Here is a 6,582-nt window from a genome sequence, read left to right as displayed (position 1 = left end):
ATTCTTCTTCTTTTTGTGTAGACATGACTCTTTCTGTTTTTTCAATGCGGCTCCAACAAGTTGTCGCTCCATTGTTTTCGTGGTGTTCCCCCACTGATCGTATTTCTATCAGGAAATCGTGTAGTGCCATCTTTACTACTCTATATGTTGTCATTCGGCTTATTTGGTTGTTATGTTCTACTCTTCTGTTCCTTACCCAGTTCTTAATTTTCCCCATCTTGCATATACGTCGTATATCTGTGACACATAGTGTCTTACCGTCAATTTTTCGAAGGGTTTTCATCTCCGCTGTTTCGAGCAATCTTTTTGTCCTCTCTGTGTCGGGTCGTGTTACTGCCGCGTATTTCATTATTGGTCTGATGACAGTTTTGTAAATTCTGCCTTTCATTTCTTTTCTTTTCCTTTCTTTCTTTATTTCTCTTTTCTTAGCAAGATAGTGTAATGCCTAGATATTAAAACTGCATTACTTGGTGTGTTATCTGACATTGCAGTTCTAATTTACATCTTAGTAAATTTTCTGTTATATATAAGTAGACTCAGGCAAATATGCAAATAAAAAGGTATTAAATATGCAAATAAATATGCAGTGTTTTACTCAAAGATATGCAAGTTTATCTAGAAAATATGCATGTAATAAAAAAAATACTTTTTTGTTACAATATTTTTTTAATTTACAAAAAAAATATTATTTCGAATTGTGGTACAAAAAATTTTTCTAACAAAAACATAAATCTGGCTTCTATCTGAGTACATAGAAGAACTTCTTTCGACATCAAGTGATGTAACGGGGGCATTTTTCAAATTCACCATAATAGTTCGCTAGTACTTGAACTAACTGTTTATTTTCGGCATTTTCAAAGCACAACAATTACAGAGACATGTGTTCACGGTTTATTTTACAACACAAGTTAAAAAAGGACCGTCAAAATAAAAACGTTTATCTATAGATATAAACTGACAGATTTTGGAACTGTCTTTTATTAGTTACGGTACCAAAAATTTGAATACCAAGAGATTATAAAACAAAATAAATATTGAGATTTCCAAGCTATTGGTTACACGAATATAAAAATACATACATGTTCAGGGAAATTAATATGTCTGTATCTATTTATATAAATTAACATAATTATTATATGTAAAGTGAGAACGTTTAGGTTGGAATAAATTCATTTTCTCTAAAATGGCCGACTTTGGAGACAAATCCCGGAACAGGTCGATTGTTACTTTTTAAATTATGATTTTTTGGCCTATATATCATACTAGTGACATCATCCGTCTGGGCGTGATGACGTAATCGATATTTTTTTTAAATGAGAGGAGGGGTCGTGTGATAGCTTATTTGAAAGAATATTTAACACGTTGACGGATATTGCGTTAAATGTATAACCTACATCAATGGAAATTAGACGACTATAGACGTTCTGTCCGTCAACGTGTTAATTCTCTATTCAGTAGTATAAACATTAACATTATTTATACAGGTTGTCCAAAAATTGTTTTTGGAATTAAATTAATTGAGACAAAAAGAAAAATGTATGTAATTTATTTAATTCAAAATATATTCTACTGCTATCAGAAAACAGAAAAAAAGTTTATTCGCCAAATAAATATTATTTTTCGCTAAATTCAACGTTAAAGCTTCCACCCATCTGACACTTAACAATTTGAACATTGAATTAAGCGAAAAATGGTGTTTATTAGTTATATAACCATTTGATTTCTGTTTTCTGAAAGCAGTAAAATGTATTTTGAATTGAATAAATTACATACATTCTTTTTTTTGTGTCTATTAATTTAATTAAAAAAATTGTTTTAGACATCCTGTATAAATAATTATGTTAGTGTTTATATTTCTGAATATAGAATTAAATAACCTTTCCAATGAGCTATCACAAGATCCATAATCTCGTTTAAAAAATTAATCGATTACGTCATCACTCCCAGATGGATGACGTCATTAGTATGACATATATGCCAGAAAATCAAATTTAAAAATAAAAATCGACCTGTTTCGGGATTTATCTCCAAAGTTGTCCATCGAGAAAATGAATTTATTCCCACTTAACCGTTCTCACTGTATAAATTAACATGTAGCAATATCGTCATAGTCATACGTACTTATTAGGGCATACACGTATGATTGTTGAATGCGTTCTATGACTGCCACGCAATCTGAAATACCTCTTGTAGTTTTTTTATTCTGTTATTATATTTATAAATATTTTTATAAAACCTATATTACAACATTTTTTATATCCACGTTATTAAGATCATGTTTCACACATTAATCAAACTGGTAATGATAACCTACCTCAATATTACGTGTTTACCTAATTAAATTATAAAAGCGATTAAAACTACCACAAAAAATAAACACCCATAAAAAACGCTCCAGTCTGTCAGAAAGTTAAAAATAATTATAAAACTAATCTCATGAAAACATCTTGTTTTAATTAATGCCAACAACCCAATCATTACAACTAAAATAACACGCAAAAATATCGTATATAACTTGGATTATAAAGTATTAAGAGTATACAGAGAGTGGCAAAATTATGGAATAAATTCATTTGATCTAAAATAGACCATTTTGGAGAAAAATCTCGAAACATGTCGGCTTTTATTTTTAAATTACAATTTTTGGCATATATTTCATAATAGTGACGTCACCCATCTGCGCGTGATGCCGTAATCTATGATTTTTTTTAAAGGGAACAGGGTTCGTGTGCTAGCTTATTTGACATGTTGTTTATGTTCAATTCTCTATTCAGCAATATAAACGGTAACATCATTATTTGTACAGGGTGGCCAAAAAAATAATTTTTCTACAACCACTATTCAAAGTGCACTTTTCTGCACGGTTTTATGTTAGCAAACTTGATATTTTCTCACAGTATAAGATATTTGACATTAGTGTGCAGAAAAGTGACGTTTCTGTGCCGCAAAGTGACGTTTCTGTGCCGCAAAGTTCTTTTCTGCACAGTTGACTACCTCATTCTGAGTAACGTTATATTCTGTTTACATCCGTGGACTACCGCATTCTGAGTAACGTTATATTCTGTTTACATCCGTGGTTAAACTTTAGACAAATATATAACCTATAAGACAATTATTATATTTAACTATAGCACAGAAACTCAATTATGGATGTTACAACTGTTTTATTTTACAATTTTATCCTTATTAAATATTTTATAATTATCAAATAACCAATAAGGATTTAGCAACCTGTGCAAGAGACGTCGAATGAAGTAGGTTTTGTGTAAATCCGTGACTGCATAAATATAATGTCAATAATGTGTAATAATTGTTTAAATTTAAACAAATTAAGGCAGTGCATTAATTTTTTAACTGATTTCTGTGCAATTTATTTAGGTATAAGGAATTTAAATTGATTAGTAGGTATTAATTAAATACAGTTTAAAATGTATCACATAGGTACCTATTATAATTAATCGTCGTTTGGAAATTGTGATTTTTATTTTTAGGAAAAACTGTGCTTGTAGAAAAAGTATAGTGTGAAACACGTGCAGAAAGGTAATTTCTCACTCGTTTGAATTGCGGCACTCGCTTGCGCTCGTACCGCAACTTTTCAAACTCGTGAGATATTAGTACCTTTCCACACTTGTTGCACAATATACTATTTTGAGTTCAATGACGGAAAAAGAAAAATGTACTTATATAATTTATTTAACTCAAAATACATTATATTTTTGAAATACATTCAAACAGCAGGTGGGAGGCTGTTTGAGATTTAAGGGAAAAGAGATGTTTATTTCCGAAATAGACATTTTTTTCTATTTTTTAACAGCAATAAAATGTATTTTAAGTTAAATAAATTACATACATTCTTCTTTTTGCGTCAATTAATTTAATTCAAAAGTTAGCTTTTGGGTCACTTTGTATAAATAATGATGTTAATGTATATATTACTGAATAAAGAATTGAACCCTCTTTCAAATGAGCTAGCATACGATCCCTATTCCCATTTAAAAAATCATCGATCACGTCATCAGACTGAGATGTAAGACGTCACTAGTATGAACTATATGTAAAAAAATTGTAATTTAAAAATAAAAATTAACCAGTTTCGGGATTTATCTCTAAAATCGCACATTCTACAGAAAATAAATTTATTCCATAATTTTGCCCCCCACCATATATTATATATGCAACCTCATTGCTTTTAAAAACAACGAAAAGAGTAGGTAAGGGTTTGCTCACTACGGAGAGCAATGGATTGTATCCTCGCTCCAACCCTTGCTCCCTGGTATTTATATTCGTGAATTCTCGCATTTAAAATAATGTATTTATTTTACATAGGGATCGAAGCTATATTATCGATCACTATGTAAAATAAATACATTCTTTTAAATGCGAGAATTCACGAATATAACGAATATAAATACCAGGGAGCAATGGTCGGAGCGAGGATACAATCCATTGCTCTCCGTAGTGAGCACAACTTAAGACTTCTTCGGGTAGAGGTTAAAATACGAAGTAAATGAATTTTAGCCGTCAAGTCTCTTGCTTTCGCTCTTAGTTCTTCATTCTGTCCCCTTTGTAGATATTTTCTAGATTTTGATATCAGGATCTGTTTAGGTTTTTTGTTTTCACCCATACACATTTTGAAAAAATGTAAATTATCAAAAAAATATGTGAAAAATGTGAATTATCCATGTCTATCTGTCCGTCTGTAAACACAAGTCCTTTGTCATTAGGCCAGAAAGAATGACAAACGAGGTGTCGAATGAAAGCTTAGAACCCAAAGATGGTATGTAGCTTGAAATTGAAAAACGCTGAAAGAAATAAATAATAATAAAACACCTGGCAAAGATGGCATTACCGTGGAGATGATAAAACAAGTACATAGTAGAAATGACACAGTATTTTTTTAATTCTAAAGAGTAAAATTCTCACAGAGAAAAAGACACGTACAGTGAGTCCACGAGTCTTTACCCATGCGTCATCATTTAAAGCATACGAAATAAGTCGATGATAAGTCGGAAATTGAAATTTACTAAACGCAATAGCAAGTGACAGTAAATAGTTACTGCTCCTATTACGGGTTAAAATTTGACTTATCAAATATATGTTTTATCTTGCCAGGTATTAATTACGCACCGGTAAAGACTCGTGGACTCAACTGTAATAGCTGGAACGAAGCAATGACGCTATTACTATTTGAAAACGGAAACGGAAAAAAAAATAACTATTTAATTACAAACCCCTAACCTTACTGAGTATTACGTATACATTATATTAGGTACCAACTAAAATTTTAACGAGGTTAACTTCTTAATTAGACCATTACCAGTATAAATGATACCTCTTAACTATCAAACTGTTAACCGAAAAAGCAAATGACTATCAAAATCCCTTGTATCCAAGTCTATTCGTCATACCTTCTTTATAATGTTAAATTCTAATATATTACAGTTACTCTTGATGCTGGGTGAGACTAGAAGGTACAGGATTAAAAATGAGTTGGTAAGGGAAAGATCCGGGGTGACTACAGTTTAAAAAAAGATTCAAGATAACAGACTGCAATGTTTTGCTCACGTAGAAATGAAAACTATTCGTGGTGTGCTAGTACTTGGAGGGGATACGAGAAACGATCGTGCGTGAATAGCGGAGAAATCTTGTAACTTTCTGAAATAATTCATATTGTCAATTGAAATTGTCAAATTGACGTATATTTCATACCTTCTGTCATTGAAGAAGAAAAATTATATGTTGTTCCACAATATTGATATGATATGCAATTATTATATAAAAGTAAATTTAATAAATTGGATTTTGCTTGTAGTACTGCATTTTAATAATCAATTTTATTTACTACATACAATTGTTTACCTTTTAATAACATAACCTAAATCTTACTTTTTCTTCTTGTAATTTTTTTGGGCTATGGTCTTAACAATTATCCAGCAACCAGGGCCAATATGATTGGCCAATATAATTAAAAGTGCGAAAGATGTTGCTGAGCTATGAAACCAGGTGTCGCGTTTCCGAACTTGCATGGTCCCAATATGGAACGAAGGATAGAGCGATAGAAGTTAATGGAAGGAGAGGTGGAAGAAAACCCAGGAGAAGATGGTAGGACTATGTGGCGGAGAAGTTATAGAGAAATGTTTAGGTTAAGAAGACAAGAGGGACAGAAACGAGTTTCGAAGAAGAGAAAGAAACAGCCTCCCATAAGAAGGGAAAAGCTGACGAAAAATGGGAAGAAAATTTCCTCATATTTAGGTAATTATTATAACACATTTTTAATAATTATGGATAATGAAAATTATAAATAAAAAAATTAAACACAGGTATCCAACTAACACAAAAAGAATGAAGGCAAAATGTTAAACCAAGCGAAACTTTATAAAAATATTTACACAAACATAGCATTCAAATACAGAATATAGATTTTGTAAATAAAATAGTCAAAATTTGCAAGCATACACCCTGAAAACATCTTTTAAGATATGCATTTTTTACCGTGTTGTACTAGAATCTTTTTAAATTTTTTGTAACATTAATATCTACCTTTACAGTTCCATTTGCAATTCTATAATTGACTGATTTAGA

The sequence above is a fragment of the Diabrotica virgifera genome, chromosome 2 (assembly GCF_917563875.1).
Source record: "Diabrotica virgifera virgifera chromosome 2, PGI_DIABVI_V3a".
Taxonomy (NCBI): Eukaryota; Metazoa; Arthropoda; class Insecta; order Coleoptera; family Chrysomelidae; genus Diabrotica; species Diabrotica virgifera.
This window is presented reverse-complemented; position numbering follows the sequence as displayed.